This window comes from Maniola jurtina, chromosome 13, assembly GCF_905333055.1.
Source record: "Maniola jurtina chromosome 13, ilManJurt1.1, whole genome shotgun sequence".
Lineage (NCBI taxonomy): Eukaryota > Metazoa > Arthropoda > Insecta > Lepidoptera > Nymphalidae > Maniola > Maniola jurtina.
In genome coordinates, this window is record NC_060041.1 from 13,904,822 (window position 1) to 13,922,682 (window position 17,861).

Below are 17,861 nucleotides of genomic sequence, written 5' to 3' on the forward strand. Positions count from 1 at the left end.
AATGATGGGAAAAGAGAACGTTGGATTTAAAAAAGAGGGCACAAAATTTGTTCAGAACGATCCTAAGCCAGCAAGAATAATGGGGCCAATATTATGTATGTCAACAAAATGCTTCAGTGGTAAAGCTATGTATTGTTCAAAATTAACGGAAGAAGTTCGATCTGAAATATTCAATAACTACTGGAAAATGACTTGGCAAAAAAAATGTACATAATATCTTCAATGGTGGATAAAAAACCTTAATCTAGAAAAACTACCTAAATTTAATGATAAAAAGAAAGAGTTTGCCTGAAAACGTTTTTGGATACATTGGGTATAAAAAATGGACAGTTCGCTATTGGCTTGGAGATGGGACAAATAGACATTGTTGCACTTGGCTATGGCTAGGAACGTAGTAATAACTCAGAAGTACTTGGAGAAAGGCCACACGCAGATGGAAGTGGATTCAGTCCACACGGGGATTGAAAGCCGCAATAGCAAAGGAAGCCAAAAAAGTACCAAGCCCTTATGAAGTTATTACACCTGATTATACGTTTTTTAAAGATTTTGGTCTTAAAGATTACCAGATTTATGAATCAATAAGACCTGGCTGAGGAGCGGGTGATCATTGTGTGATTGATATAAAAGCACTGAGATATAATCCAGATGGCACCATAGAATATAAACTCCACTTTTTAGATGATTTTGTCCCATTGCCTAGAAGACCAAGGAAGATTACGTGTTTGATTAACAGTACGCCTTCGCTTTATGAATCCAGGTAAACCAATTCCCAAGACAAATTATGATCACCTACAGGAGCTAAAGAGTTTCATACTTTTTATGATAATTTACCTTTCAAATAATTTTAAGTTACTATTTTGACTGTAAAATGCTGTAATTATCAGAATTTAATTAGAATTTAAGAGCAAGTAGCAAATAGATTATTGTTGTTATTATTATTACTTGTTTATTAAATCTTTAATTGAAAACATTTAAATACCTGACACAAGAATTGTTGATGAAGGTTTTGTGATTATTATGGAAGAACTTAGAAGAAGGTTTATTTTTGTAATTTAAAGTTTTATATTCTTATAAAAATATTTTTTGTTTCTTCTATGTATGTAACTACTTACGCATAATGTTTAAGTAATAATAAATAGTTATTATTTTTTAGTTTTAGATGGTTATTTTGATCTCTTTCATAAGAAGTCTGAACCCTTGTAATAAGATCTGTGTTAAAAATTATGAATAGGTAACTAATAACTTTTTGTAAACTGATTTCCAGATATTTAAGTACATAATATTTATGTTCTATTATATTGTTTTCGACTTTTTTTCTAATAATAAATACAACCCTTTACGAATTGTTTTGTTTCAAAACCGCGTACCTTTGATAAAAGTCTACTTATTTTGTAAAATTAGTCAAAACAAAGCCGCGTAAGTGACTTTACACAAAATCTAAGCCAACTACAAGTAAATTTACGTCATTTTCCAATAAAGAAAGTTATAAAGAACTATCTGTTAAGTTCAGTCAGTAATATCAATTGAAATCGCTGAGATATTAAGTTTTTTCTTCCTCCTGTAAAATCATGAAAAAGCAAATACGCGGTCTTTACAAGTTGCTCTTACGCGGATTCGCACGCGCAGCGACGATATCTCGAATTTCGGCACTGGCAGCGAAGCGAAGCGTGGCGAAGGCGAATCCCAGAAACGCAGATTCGAATCCTGCCGGTTCCGCAATTTTGATATATGTACTTATTTAAAAATATTCAATTTGTACCATGTTCAGTAGTGAACCAGCGCACGAGGTTGCTCATGATGATGATTATTACTATAAATAATATTACTTATTACTAGGCTCAAGCTTCCTCTTTATTAAGCAAGATGGACGTAGTAAAATTTCTGGAATAAAAGATAGGTATTAACTAGACCAAAACCTTGTTACGAAATGTTTGATAGTTTGAAAAAGAGCACATCGTAAGACGTAACATAACGCAAGTGAAATCATAATTACTCGTCCACTTAACAATTACGAACGAAACCAAAAGTTTATGACTGCCATTAAACAATCATTGACAGCGTATCGTATGCATGCGATCTTCAATTAAATTTTACGATTATGAAGTGCAAATTGATTTTCGTAACTGGCAACACTATTCTCGACACTCATTCAAAAGGGCTGGAATCCAGGGGCTCGATTACGATGAAATAACGGCTACAGTGTGATGATCAAAATCACTAGATTGGCCGATACTCACTAACTAATGGCTACAATGCATTGTTGCAAAGAATACCATAAATCCTTTTAATCACAACTGGGCGTCATTGGCTGAATTTATGGTATTCTTGTTGCTACAATGCATTGTAGCCAATAGTGAGAGAGTGTCAACCAATCAAAGGTGATAGCGATCGCGACACCGTAGCTATCATTTTACCGTAATCGTTAGGGGCTAGGGCGTATGAAAGGCGCCAATCAATTCGGTTTTATACATACCTACTAAATTATGAGGATGATTAAAAAACCCGGTTATGTGCGAGTTGGACTCGCGCACGAAGAGTCCCATACCATCGTACAAGATATTTAAGTATAGGATTCTTAATGTACATTTTAGTTATTTTTTAATTTGCATGGCGGCCATTTTGTTTTTTTTTATTTATTTGTTGTAATAGCGACAATACACTGTGACAATCTCAATTCTCTAAGATACAGCCCGCTGGCGCTGACTTGACTTAAAAACGAACAGACGGACGGATAGACAGACGGACAGCGGTGGCTTAGTAATAGTGTCCCGTTGGCACCCTTCGGGGACGGAACCCTAAAAAGGCATGGCAGTTGCCTTGCCACCCCTTCCAGAAATAAATATTCAGTGAATGTCTTCACACATGGGGTAATTAATTCACACGCTGACAACACCGCGACATATTAATTTCACGGATTGGTCGCGGCGAAAGTGAATTACGAATTGCATACGGATAACTTGTGAATCATAAAGCACTTCCCACGATTTTTGGAAAACCGGTCAAATCCGAGTCGGATTAGCACACGAAGGGTTCCGTTATCCGTACCTACCATCGTACAAGATAAAATATATAACAATAAAAGTATTTTTAATTATTTTTAATTTGCATAACGGCCGTTGAAATTCACCGTTTTGGTTTTTTATTATTTGTTTTATAACGGCAATAGAAATAAGAAACTCTGAAAATTTCAACTCTACCTACCTATTGATTACGGTTCACTCTCTGCCTATTACGGACCATAGGACAGCCCGCAGATAGACAGACGGGTGGACGACGGAAGCTTAGTAATAGTAAAGCACACGAGTAGAAAACGTTGGTGAAGAAAAATGAAAAAGAAACGAAAAAGTGTTTATTTGGTGCTACAGAAAGTAAAGATAATAGTTATTTGTTCAACAAGATAGCAAAGTTCATTTTTGATGCGTGCCTAGTTTGAACCCCGAGCGGGCGAAGGATTTTATAATAGAAATCCTAGTGATTTCTATTATAATATACAGAGCGCACTTTGACTTTGCTCAGACTTAAGACACTGTTAAAACGAGACAGCATTATACCGCTGGCATAAATCTCTCTCGTTTTAACTGAAACTTAAGTCTAAGCAAAGTCAAAATGCGCTCTATAGATTTAAACCTAAGTTGCCGCGCACGTTGGCAGTTGCCCTTCGGGTACGGATTTGAGGAACCCTAAAAAGGAGATTCTTACGAGGTAGGTATAATATACAGTATACACACTCCGTCCCTAAAGCTTTACTAGTATTACTATACATACATAATTTTGATATGGCTTAGTTATCAAAAGTGAGATTCAATCCTCATTTAATCAGATGAGCTTATGCAGCTAACAACTGACGTACCAAATCTAAACATGTTAGCTATAATAGCTATAATAATAACCATGTATAGTGCGAACTCATCTTCCCGCCTGTGAGTTACTGGTCGCCAGTTACTAAACCGGTCCGCTTTCTATCCAACTGATTATACCTACCTACCTACTTGCCAGTGCCAACTACTCTTTAATTAATGAACGAGACCCACAATATACGAAGTACCTACATCACATAGGTAGGAACCTACTGAATACTGATTGACCAACACTCTCATCAAAGTTGCACCATGCACTAAGATAAGAACCTATTCATCAGATTGTGATGGTCAAAATGTGTGTCCCTCTAAGTGCAACCCCGGTTCGAGGTCACATTTTAGCACTTGGGCCCTGATGTCTATCGGTTATTCGATTATGTCTTAACAGGGCTCTCTCCGTCACTGGTTTCATACAATCGTAGTTCCAATTTCATTTGAATATTAAGCAACCAAAGTCCATGAAATTTTGCAGACATATTCTAGAAACTAATATCTGTGTCTGTGGTGTTTTAGATTTTTCTAAAAATATGTAGTTTTCAAATTACAGGGGCTCAAAGATTTGTATGAAATTTTTTAAGACCGCGTAACTTTGAAATCGAATATTTTAACAGAAATCTGGAAAACCACAGACATAGATATTAGTTTCTAGAGTATGTCTGCAAAATTTAATGGATTTCGGTGGCTTAATATTCAAATGAAATTGGAACTAAAGTTTGTATGAAACGAGTGACGGAGAGAGCCCTCTTAACCATTGCCAGTTTAGCTTCGCAACCCGTTGAGCTATGTCGGTTACTCTGGTTCTCCTAAAGAGCTCCTCATTTGTGATTTGATCACGTAGAGAAACTCCAAGCATAGTTTTCTCATCGTCCGCTGAGTAACTCTGAGCTTTTTTATGAGGCCATAGTAAGGGATGATTTATGCTAGACCGTTCCGAGCCGCGTCCGAGACACACAGATCGGAAAATGTGTGAGGTCACATCAGACCGTGCCATGTACGAGTCTTCCGAGCGTCGTCCGTGTTACGTTTCTTTCTACAAAATTGCAATCCGTGGATCGTCGGCGTGTCGGACGTGTCTTGAACGTAGCACGGCTCGGGCCCGGTACGGTCTAGCATAAATCATCCCTTAAACTACCATTCTCGGATCCATATGATATGTCATCACTGGCAACACCATTGATGAAGGACAGCATGCATTGTTCGAAGACGTTGGTCTTCAAGCACTGAGGAATTCAATCCATCAGTCAAAAATTGAGGACAATGATTTAATAAGCTACGTACCTACTACTTTTTTTACGGAGCAAGCTGCCAAAATTGTTAATAGGCTCTTTTACTACACGGTGATTGTTATGCTTATGAGCCTATTAAACGGTACGCGTGAGCCACTGACATACAAAACAGCTAATTATATTTACATAATTAATGTAACACAAGTCTCTTGTTACATTCATTTACGATGTGTACAGTTCGGATTTACGAGTTAAAAAAGTAGTAGAGAGTCAGCCTGCCAATTATTAAGGGTAGCCTTTGGAGGCTTTAGAGGCATGTTGGGTTGATGAACAAGCGGGGAAAGCGCCGGGATAACCAACTATTAGGCTCAGAACTATAGACTGTACCTACTTTAACTTTGCTCAGACTTAAGTTCCAGTTAAAACGAGACAGATTTATGCCAGTGATATAACGCTGTCTCGTTTTAACAGTGTCTTAAGTCTAAGCTAAGTCAAAGTGCGCTCTAAGCCTTAGTTATAAGATGTGATGTGGGGCACAATTGAAGAAATAAACGTTTTCTTTCTTTCTCTTTATGCCCACTGCTGGCGAAGGTCTCTTATAGGGACTTCCATAGGCCACGGCCTTGCCCGCGCCGGATTTTTGCATTTACTTATTCTGTAAGACATTGCTAACTGCCTTTCATGATTCTAGAGGTCAACGAGAAGTAGCCTATAGGTTTTGATTTCCTTGACGGGTCTTGATAGACACAGACATGAAGTGATGCTATAGTAGTATTATTAGTTCAATGTATACGGGTTCTTTTTTCCTTTTGAGGTAGATACAAAGAGCTTTTTTTTTTCTTTCAGGCATTTTGCGAATTGCAGGACTGGTGAAATTTCCACTGGGAAGTGCTGTAACTTACATATTCGGCTAAACACATTATCCGCCCACAGTCGAGTGGTTCAGTTGATTACGTGGTGGTCCCGTTTACATAACTGTATCATGGTACAGTTCGCATTATCATACGAGCGGAAAAAGAGGGTAATTCTATTGTACTCGTGAGAAAATATTTGACGAACGCTCCAGCCTCCAATGCAACGGTGGTGGGTACAATGCGCCGAGCAAGGAGAGGCCCTCTGTTCGGTTTCTGGTTAGGTAAATTAATGTGTGAGTCTCTATCGTCACTACTCACTAGGTCACTAGGGCTTGATAATCAGAAAAATTAAATGTGATTAAATAATGCATTTAATTTGAATATTTTATGTGCCTAAATGAATGTTCAAGTTTGTTAACCATAAAATAAAACAAATCATTTAGAAAAATGAAATGGGAACTTTATTTTACGACCTGTTACAATTTAGTAGGTATTGTACAGGGCTTGAGCTCTGTACAATACTAAATCTGATTCCGGAGCTCAAGCCCTGATCGCCACCTGTCAGAACTGATTTTTCACAAAAGTTCATATTGAAAGGCGTTTTTCAGTCTACAATGACCATTAGAGATCTAATGACTACACACTTAATGCTCACTAGCTGACGCCCGCGACTTCGTACGCGTGGATTTAGGTTTTTCGAAATCCCGTGGGAACTCTTTGGTTTTCCGAGATAAAAAGTAGCCTATGTGCTAATCCAGGATATTACCTATCTCCATTCTGAATTTCAGCCAAATCCGTCCAGTAGTTTTTGCGTGAAGGAGTAACAAACACACACACACACACACACACACACACACACAAACTTTCTCCTTTATAATATTAAGTGTGATGTGATGTGATACCTAGTGATCTAGTTTTCTTTACGCGAAGAATAACACTCGAAATACGGTCACAGCACAAATCCCATGATAAGTAGAAACATTTGGCTTTAAAATCTGTGAAGCTGTTTATAGTGTCTGCTGAATCATCGTCGTCTCAATACACGGCATTGAGAGGTCATAGGTTCTTTGCCCCGCAGCGGCACAATAGCTGCCAGTTTTTTTGGTATTTCTAACGTGTTCTCTTATAAACTGGTTTACTAAAACAAAGCACTATCAGCACTATAGTATACAAGTATAAATTAAAAATTTATAACACCCCCGACAAGTGAAGGTTACTGTAACTAGAAAAGAGCTGATAACTTTCAAACGACTGAACCGATTCTCTTGGATTAGGTATAGCTAAGAACACTCTCGATCAAGCAACCTTTCAAACAAAAAAAAATTAAATCGGTTCATTAGTTTAGGAGCTACGATGCCACAGACAGATACACACGTCAAACTTATAACACCCCTCTTTTTGGGTCGGGGGTTAAAAATTACTAGATTATAGGGCTAGGACTTCGTCGCGACGATTTAGATTTTTGAAAATTTTAGATAAGCAAATAAGTTTAGAAACCATTACAAAATTACTATAGTTGACCCAGACGCAGTGGTGACGCTGTGGTCTTATTAGCAGGAGGTCCTGGATTCGATTCTCGGCAGGGAAAATTTCAAATTCTATAATTTCTGAATTATTTCTTGTCCAGTCTGGTGGGAGGCTTCGGCCGTGACTACAGCTCTAGTGGCAATGATGTGTCGCTAAGCGATTTAGCGTTTCGATACGATACCAAAGGATTATAATAAAAACTACCGTACCTCATCAAAATTAGCCCGCTTCCATTTTAGACTGCATGATCACTTACCACCAGGTGAGATTGCAATCAAGGGCTAACTTGTATCCGAATAATTGAAAAAAAAAACCCGCGATAGTCATAATTAAACGAATCACGACTCGTGTTAGTTACTTGAAAGGATTATAATTGGCTAATCTATAGCCTCTATCATGATAAATTAAATGCGCTATCCAAATGATTAGATATTGCGGTTTTTTCCAATATAATGATAGCGATCGATTCTCTGCTTCATTAACCAGCATTATAATTTCTTTATACACATCCATTCAATCGAGTCATCTACAGTTAGGTAGGTACAATCAAAATCTTAATACCTACTTTAAACGAGCAATCTTCTAAATCTATACTAATCTTGCTAATATTATAAACGCCAAAGTTTGTATGTATGGATATTTGTTACTCTTTCACGCAAAAACTACTGGGCGGATATGGCTGGGAATGGAGATAGATTATACCCTGGATTAACACATAGGCTACTTTTTATCCCACAAATAGGCTTTTTTTTATCACAGGATTTTTAATAACCTATATCCACGCGAACAATTCGTAACAATAAGGTAAAGCAAATCCGCACATTATAATAAGGTAAAGTTTGTAAGTTAGTAGATAGTAATCTCTGGAACTACTGAAGCGATTTTGAAAATTCTTTCACCAGTAGAAAACTACATTATTCCTGAGTAACATAGTCTATGTCTATCTGTCTGTCGTGACTGTCAAATAAAAGGGAATCAAAACCTGTAGTATATACTTCCCGTTGACCTAGAATCATGTCTGGCAGGCAGGTAGGTCTTATACTTAGCACAAAGTACAGTAAGAAATCCGAAAACCGTGAATTTGCGGTTACATAACAAAAAAAAATTAAAAGGTGTCCACGAAAAAATAATTAGTTTACTAAATCACATATAGATAGCGCTGTCGGTCGTTGACTTACAGTGTAGTAAACAAAGGTGTTATTTCTTGTGCGATGGTACGGAACCCTACATGTGCGAATCCAACTCGCACTGTACCGGTTTTTTTAACTTCGTTCCGGGTTCGCAATACCTGGTTAACGTTAACCGTTATACCAATGGCACAAAAACCGCTTCAGCGCCAAGTCATCGGGTGTCATACAATACACAATCAGCAAACCATTCCCGCACAATCATCGCTAACTAGTTTGAGGAAAAAACTCTATCATAAGATATTTGTTATGACTGAGGCTGAAATCTATAAAGCGCACTTTGACTTTGCTCTGACTTAAGATTGAGTTAAAACGAGACAGATTTATGTGAGAGATATAGCTCTGTCTCGTTTTAACTCTGTCTTAAGTCTAAGCAAAGGCAGAGCGCGCTCTATAGATCTCACCCTGAGTGCGAACTACGATTTATATGGTAGGTACTGCTGTATCTGGCGGACACGGGTTTTGACGAGGAAATATGAAGTGGAGACGATTACAAATCACACGGGGTCGGAGACGGTCGAAGTGATATACGGTATACAAGAACCTGCATAGCTCCGAGGCAGAAGAAGATAGTTCGCGACAGGTCGACATGGCAATTCGGGTATGAGACGGGCCATCTCGATTGCCATGTCTACCTGTTGAGAACTATAGGTTCTCCCTCTCATTCGTATCTCCCTTCATTTGTCATCAGTGAGAACACGTACTGATCGAAGACTGGTCTTCAAGCACTGAGGAGTTTTTCCATCATAAGTAATACCCGTAAATTATGTCTAGAGAAAGAAATATACAATATTATCACCAGTACTATCACGGGCAAGTGTAAACGTGTTATCGATAAAAAAACTTCTATGTAATGAGTGAGTAGTGACCTAAATAGATGTGAGTAAATAAAACATTTCGCGCCAAAGGTGCGAGTTGGAATCACGCTTGCATATAAAATACGGTTTCTCTTAGCAGTTAGCACAACTAACTAACACTTTCTAGTAGGGATGTCCCTCAGATGTTGTCAATTTTTTCCCGACTGCGCAAAGCAAAGGAGTGGTTATGTGTTCATCAGTCTACATAATGTATACGTTTGTTTCTTTGACGCGCTTTATAGACTAAACGCGTGGACCAATTTAAATGATTCTTACAACAATAGATTTGTCATAGAGTGCTATAACTGAAGATGTCAAAATAATTAAAAAACAAAATGGTACCCAACCAAAATGGTAAAAGACAGTAGACACCATAAATCAGAACAAATATATTTTAATTTAAAATGAAGAAATACGTCTTTCAGGATTTTAAAAATTCCAGTTGAATGAAGGTGTGTATGAAAGTCCGTCATTTTAAGGGTTCTGTACCCAAAGGGTAAAAACGGAGCCCTACTCTGCTGTCTGTCTGTCTGTCCGACTGTCCGCGAGTCACAGGTCTCTATTTCGGAGACGAAATGATTTACAAACCTGTTTTTTTATATATATTTAACCAAAGCGTGGATTTGACCTGCAATTCGCTCCAGCAATGCGCAGGACTTCAATTGCTTTTATACATGGCATAATATTGTATATCAAATCTTTGAAAAGAGCAACCGCCGAGTTTCTTGCTGGTTCTTCTCGGTAGGAAAGGCATTCCGAACCAGTGGTAGATGCTTTTGACGATTCAAAAGAACTTGTAAAAGTCTAATTGAATAAAAATATTTTGAATTTGAATTGAATTAAAAATTATTTTTAGGGGGGCTCCCGTACATGGAAAAGATTTGATACTTAATTGCTTAATATCTAGGATATATTTGGGCTTGTGGGCACAAATGACGAAGTGCGTGCTTTGGGATTATCGTCCGCCTCACCGATTTTCTAAAATTCCACCCGAGGGCAGCCGGAAATAGAGAGGGGATATAGCAGAGTGATAGCATGTGATAGCGTCAACCCTAGCCAAACTTGTTCATAAGCGTTATGCGATAATATTACGAGCGGCGGCACTAAACCTCGCTGGAAAGCGCTAACGGCGATGACTCGCAAATATCATGTGCATAATAATATAATACGCATATTATATGTGTATGCTTTCGTAATATTAGTATAATTCGTTACATAATTCGCAGAACCAGATCCAGCTATTTAAGTGAATCCTTTTGTTTATCTCGAGCAGACTACCTAACTAAGAAGGTTCTTAATTCTTATCAGACCGCGTTGACACAACAGTCAGAGATCTAGAGTTGCGAGATAAGATTTCTGCATTCCGATCAAAGACACACCTCCGCCAGAGTGAGGGTATTCTCGGTTTGATCCTGAATCGACGATATATCAAATATTTGGGTATGGGTGACGTGAAGTCAAATAGAAATAGGCGATTCATAGGTTATCTCAAATGTAGGAATATTTGACGCCTGCCAGTGACGTCAAAGCCTCAACGTTTTGTTACAAGTTCCCTAACTGTCATGAACTGTGTCTGCGCATCATGAATGCGGGATGCGGGAGCGTCTACCACAACGCGAATCTATATTATGTGTGGATGTAGTGGTCGCGTAGGTGCGCATGGCGGCATTTTTAGTGGGAGGCGACCGCCGCGCGGCTGAAGTTCCCGCTTCACATTCTCTTAGGTCGCGCAGGTTTTGATGATGCTTTGGGTATGTCAAACTAGAGTGACCGATGGGTTTTCCCACTAGCCACTATTTATCTTCCTTAGAAAAAATACTTTGATTCGCTACCAATGTTGAATCGACCAATTCGATTAGGTACCTATAATAACTATATCTTCTCTGAAAGATATTATAATCTAATCTGTTAGTGAGGATTTGAATAAAATCTGTTGAGCATTCTTTAAGATTTGGCTTCCGTAGCTGCATTATTTTGGCGCATTTTCTAGATAAGTATGATAAGACAACTCAAACAATCAAATTCAGTTAAAACAGTTACTATAGTAGGTATAGCTAATCCACTAACCACTAACTGGTAGGCAACAAGTAAAGCTGGTTTATGTATTAGTTTAATTTGTTTACGCGATCACAGTAAACCGGTGGTGTTAGATGTATGGTTAGCAAAGACTTTGGTTTTCAACTTATAATAACTTAGGAATAATCGTTATCCTACGTATAGCCATAGAAATCAAACCTGTAACCTCTAAGGATCCACGGGCATTGACCGTAAGAGGATCGATTGTCTTTGATTATTATTATTACCTGGAACAAAAAACACAAAATTAATTATTATTTATTTTAAATACTATACAATTTTTGTGCTATCAGTACCGAATTGAAGTTTTCACTTGCCACCTGCATTCTATCCGTCACGCCAACGATTCTAGTATATTATATATACGTTTATTATTGTAAATAGAATTTCTTGTTTAAAAGGCGCATTTGTTATCAGTTCAACCACCTTTCTCATATTTCCCGGAAAATGCACCTATTTGGTTTATCCTCTACTTGTCTGTGAAAGTCCCGTGTAAATAGGTTCAGCCGTTCCGAAGATTAGCCCATTCAAACAGACAGAGAGACAAAAATTTTAAAACTTGTGATTCAGTTAAGGTTCAGTTCAAATAACCACATGAGCTTCAGTAAAATAAATCAGTAAGTTGGCTTTCCTTTCATATAAACTGTGCCAAAACCAAACTATTATCAGCTTATCTCTGCCAAAACATTGTATAGTAATATATTTAATATATTATGCTAAAAATAATAATGTATTAGTAACTGTTGCATAATATCATTCACATCTATACTAATAAATAAAATTGAAGGGTCGTGTCTGTTTGAACGGGCTAATCTTCAGAAACCTATTTTGACGGGACTTTCACAGACACGTAGAGGATTCACCAAGGAGTAAGGCTACTTTTTTAACCGACTTTGAAAAATGGAGGAGTTGTGTTTTTCTACCTATGCACACTGATATCTCCGAGATCTCTGAACCGATTTGCGTAGTTTTTTTTTAATTGTTAAGGGTACTTTGCGACCTTGTTCCATAAAAAATTTGGATTCCAACTCCTCAATCCTGATGCTGCAGGGGATCTGGCCAATCCACGCGGGCGAAGCTGCGAGCATCATCTAGTACAAAATAAAAACGTTGGGATAATTGGAAGTTCATCGCAACTGCCCGGCTAGCTCAGTCGGTAGAGCATGAGACTCTTAATCTCAGGGTCGTGGGTTCGAGCCCCACGTTGGGCGAAACACATTTTTGGTTTTTTCTTTTCTTAGTTTGAGTTACTTTCTTGTCTTTTGCGCTTACATCTAAAATTCAATTTCATTAATTCCTTACTTTAATAATTATTTACATGTTTTTCAAAGTTATGCCTACTTATACATCTAATTATTACCTATACTCAAAAGGTACCTACTATAGATGACTAACTGATCCATCAAACCACTGCCCAGACTACTGGACAGATCGGAATGAAAGGCATGCAGATAGCTACTATGACGTATCCCGTAGAAAAGGATTTTTGAAAATTCAACTCCTAAGGGAGTGAAATAAGGGATTGGAATTTGTGTAGCATAATTCCAAAAGCAGGTAATATTTAACTATTTTTTAATGAATAGTTAAAATGTTCTGTCAGACTGCTTACGCGGGGAATACAGATCACAACGCGTAGAGGTTTATTTCAAACAAGAATCTGACATACAGGAGAATTAACACGAAAGTTATGATCATCATAATAATGTTAAACGCATATCAATCGATATTGATTGTTAAGCAACGTTGACCCAAGTCGTTAACTGGATGGGGGACCGACTGCATAGAATTTGGCCTTTTCATTTCCTCCGTGCCGGTCCCGGTTATTATCACTAACATCTGATTATAACTGTAATTTAACCTTAGAGTCGAAATTTCGTTTTGTATACGGAAGGATCTGGGAACCCACCGTATTACTGTCCCAAGAAAACTCCTACCATTATAGGATTAATGGAAATGGGTCACGACCCTCAGTAATGAGAAATACTACTATAGAGAGAAGTTTCTTTCTTAAAAGCTGACTGGTAAACCTGGTGGCGCGGTGTCTGGTGATTCATCAAGTGCAGCTGCGATGTACTTTGAGGATAAGTGGAGGTCGAGTGCCTTTCTATCGAGCGTACTTCGCACACGCCAGCGCAAGGGTTTTTACAAGTTTTTTATTTAAAAAAAATTAAAAAGGAAGAAGTAAGTACTACTTAGTTAGGTTTTGGATCAAGTTTCAAGTTAAAGTGCTACAATGAGACTGAATTTTAGAAAAATTAAGAGTAGATTTTAAGGTAGATTTATTCACTGTCGTAATTAAATAATAAGTAAATTTTTTTTGAAGAATATTAGACATGCTAATCATGACTGATATTCCCCTTTCCCCTCCAACTAAGCGTAGATAAAGCTTGTGCTACAAGTAGGTAAAACAATAGTAGAACGGGTGGGATTTGAACCGCCGCCGTCCTTACAGAATTCAGTCCGCTCTCAACCGTTGAGCTATTGAGGCTCAATAATCTTTAATAGGAAGTACTAGCCGCTCCCCGCAACTTTGGCCGCGTGGGATAGGATTTTTAAAAAATCCCGCCCGAACCCTTAGATTTTCCGGGAAACATAGCCTCTCTAGAATGCCGCGTGAAAATATGACAGACAAAATATTAGCCGTGACATTAGTATCGATTAGTATACTAAAAGGAGAGACTGACTAACTGGCATAACGATGTACATCTATGTCTAATGCACTGGATCTAGACACTAGGATTTTGCATGTAGGTTCTCATTGTAGCGTGTTCTCACGAAAAAAGGATATTCTGAAATTCGGCCCGAGCGAAGCCGGGGTGGGTCAACTAGAAAACCTCTATTCACTGGGGCTTGCATGGTTATCGTTTCAAGTTAAACAGAACCTTATTGTAGCACTTTAAAGTTACGAATTGGATACACGTATCCTCGTCTACCATATGGTCAACGCTTGGGAACAATTTTTCATATTTACAATATTTGCTCTTTTTCTTTTCAACATGACAAACCCACCAGTTGGACACCATGCGGTTCAGCAGCATAAAAAAAAACATAATAAAAATATTTTGGCAAGTTTTTATGAGAAACTGTGTTTTGTGAGTGTATTTTTACACACGCGTTCATGAAATGTGAACACGATAGTATAAGCGTCACTCGGAAAAGCAGGTATTACATATTTGTTAAAATAATTTTAATGAATTATTGGAATGTCCTCCCAAAACCTACGCAAATAACACAGGTTCAACGCGTAGAGGTTATCCGACAGTTTTAATCTGAAAAAACTAGTGCCACAATCAATAATTTACGCAAATAAACACTCGAGCTTCGCAACCCGTTGAGCTACTCGTATGTCGGTTACTCTGGTTCCCCTACGGATCTTCGCATATTTGATTTGATCAACTAGAGACTATAGACTAGAGACTCCAAGCATAGCAGTCTCTATCGCCCGCTGAGTGCTCTGAGGCCCAGAACCTATAATTTAAATATTCATACAAGATAGATACCTGCTCCATCCATATTGATCGCACTCGGCGCTTACCATGGGGTATTTACCTCCATTGGGCTGTAATCCCATGGGGGTAAGGGCTGACGTCACTCGTCTAGGCGGGAGTCGCGACACCGTGGCGCGGGACAGTCGCACACAAAAATGTTCTAATGCATAGAGATAATTTTTATGCAATACTAGATGATACCCGCGGCTCCGTTCGCGTGGATTTAGATTTTATTAAAAATCCCGTGGGAAATTTTTGATTTTCCGGGATAAAACGTAGCATATATTGTGCTAATCCTGGATATTACCTATCTCCATTTCAAATTTCAGCCAAATCCGTCCAGTAATGTTTGCGTGAAGGAGTAACAAACACACAAACTTTCTCCTTTATAATATTAGTGTGATTCGGCTGAAGTTTACTTATTATGTTTAAATTTGTAGTAATTACGTTCAGTAATTTAGAAGTTATAAGGCTCTAACAGACGACGCGACGGTCGGACAAGCGCAAATTCCTGAAGTAGACTCAGAGATCTCACTTCGCTCCGTCAAAATTAATAGAATAATAGGCGTAACACGTTTGTATGGAGATAGTACTTTAAGTGGTACACTTCTTGTAATACACAAGAAGTGTAACCTTAAGGCCTCATAAACACGAGAGCCTTTTTAACGTCCGTTAAAAAAGCGTCCAAATAGAATAAATGTATTCCAAGTATATGTTCAGACGTCAACGCTTTTTACGTGTGTGAACAGATACTTGGGAATACGAGTACATGTTCTAAATGAGGCCGAAGTGGGTAAAAGAGGTGCTCCCTAAGGAAATGTTAACGATCAGGAAAGTAAGCATCTTTTTCCTTGTAACCATTTTCTCCCCAACTGTACCTAACTACCCGGAAGTGCACAAATGACTGAGATAGTTTCAGGATAACCAGACGCCCCTAATAGCCGAACTCCGCCATGTCTGAGCATCACACAGCTGAGTCAGACTCTTTTATGGCTGAAAAATAACTCCTTCCATTATTTTTAACCCTCTATAAAACTGCCAACAATATACTCTAGACTTCGTCTGGATAGTTTACTGCAACATCTCTTGTCGCCCCCTTTTACATACTCCACCGTCCACACAAAGAATTTTCACCTCTCTGGACTTAAAAAGGCTGATTGTTGAGAAAAAAATTCCAGGGGCGCTAGGTATAGTTACACCCTGACATCGTTACGACTAAGTTACATCCTTAGTAGTTTGTTCTTTCTTGAGCTGTTGGGAAGTACATTAAATTAATTACCATCAAGTACAAAGTAGTAGTAACAGAGCACAGAGTATCTCTACTCCCATAGCGTTCAAATCAAATAAAAAGTTCTTTAGACCAGACCGACATAGTTCAACGAGAGGCAAAGTTCTAAGACTTGTATTAACTATCCAGAATTTGCACCACGACGCCATGTCACCTGCTTATCGGTCTTTTATCTACCACCTACCACCATTGTACCACAGAACAACGAGAGATCGTGTTGGACCTCGCGCCATCATCATCTGGGGTCATTGCGGAAAAACACTATTCTACGACTACTTACTTATAATAGAGCTATCCATGAAGTGATGCTAGAGAAAACTATTCTATTTCCAATCTGTGAGTTGTATGGTTTATGCGATGTTGCAACGGTGTTACAGATCTACCTATATACTCCAAGTAATTTTACGCAAGCATATACAAATGCTCTTTGACTCTACTAAGACCATCATAAAAGAAGATCCGATAAGGAAGGAAGGTGAAAGATTCATATTTTATCGGCATTTTATTATAGTGCCACGGAAGACATCGTAACTTTGAAATAATCCATTCACACTCTTATACACAGAAAAACACACGCATGCACACACACACACCCACACACAGACACACACACACACACACACGCACACTCACAGGTGTGTGGTTCCCTGCCTAATAATATAACCTTAATACCTTCAAGGCAAGAGTGAATAGGCATCTTCTAGGCAAGCCGTTCCAACCTTAGACCTCATCATTGCATTTTATTAAGTAGGTACGATTCGATTGTCGGCAAGCGCAAGCCTGTCTCGCAAGAAAAAAATATCCAGGTGCAGAAATATGAATAGCACCCAGAGTCTGAGTTTTCTCCGACATAAATTACAGAAATAAGTAGATAGGTATGTTTCATTGTCGCACCGGACCCTTGACCTATATCCCGTTTTGCGCAATGCGAAACGACATTGTGATCAGAGTGCGATAGGGACGCCCGAGCGTCCCGGTTTATTCAAGCGGGACTCTAAACTGCCGTCCGTCCCGGGATGATTTTATATTATTATTGCACTTGGCTGTAATCTCACTTGGCATGACTGGCCATCTCCATCATCTGTGGAGCGTATATTGATTTGGCTCAGACTTGAGTTACAATAAAATTAAAAGTTAAAAATTTATAACACCTCCGACAAGTGAAGGTTACAGTAATAACTAGAAAAGAGCTGATAACTTTCAAATGGCTGAACCGATTTTCTTGGATTATAGCTAAGATAAGAACACTCTCGATCAAGCCACCTTTCAAACAAAAAAAAAACTAAATTAAATCGGTTTATTAGTTTAGGAGCTACAATGCCACAGACAGATACACAGATCACACGTCAAACTTATAACACCCCTCTTTTTGGGTCGGGGGTTAAAGACGAGACAGATTTATGTCAGAAACATAGTTCTGCCACGTTTTATCAAAAGTGCTACAACTTAAGTGTGAAGTTTTGAACAAAGTCAAATTAGGTAAGCTCCATAGATCTCAACT

At 38.3% G+C, this 17,861-nt stretch overlaps 2 protein-coding genes and 1 non-coding gene across 3 annotated transcripts in view; 2 read left to right on the forward strand and 1 right to left on the reverse strand.

Moving 5' to 3' along the window:
• The window catches only part of LOC123871244 (uncharacterized protein C1orf198 homolog), a 504,106-nt gene that overhangs the window by 166,390 nt on the left and 319,855 nt on the right, over positions 1-17,861 (forward strand). The gene's annotated exons all lie outside the window — the stretch shown is intronic.
• The window catches only part of LOC123871226 (GTPase-activating protein CdGAPr), a 76,661-nt gene that overhangs the window by 50,187 nt on the left and 8,613 nt on the right, over positions 1-17,861 (reverse strand). The gene's annotated exons all lie outside the window — the stretch shown is intronic.
• On the forward strand, positions 12,723-12,795 carry Trnak-cuu. Its single transcript has one exon. It is a non-coding gene; the product is annotated as a tRNA-Lys (tRNA).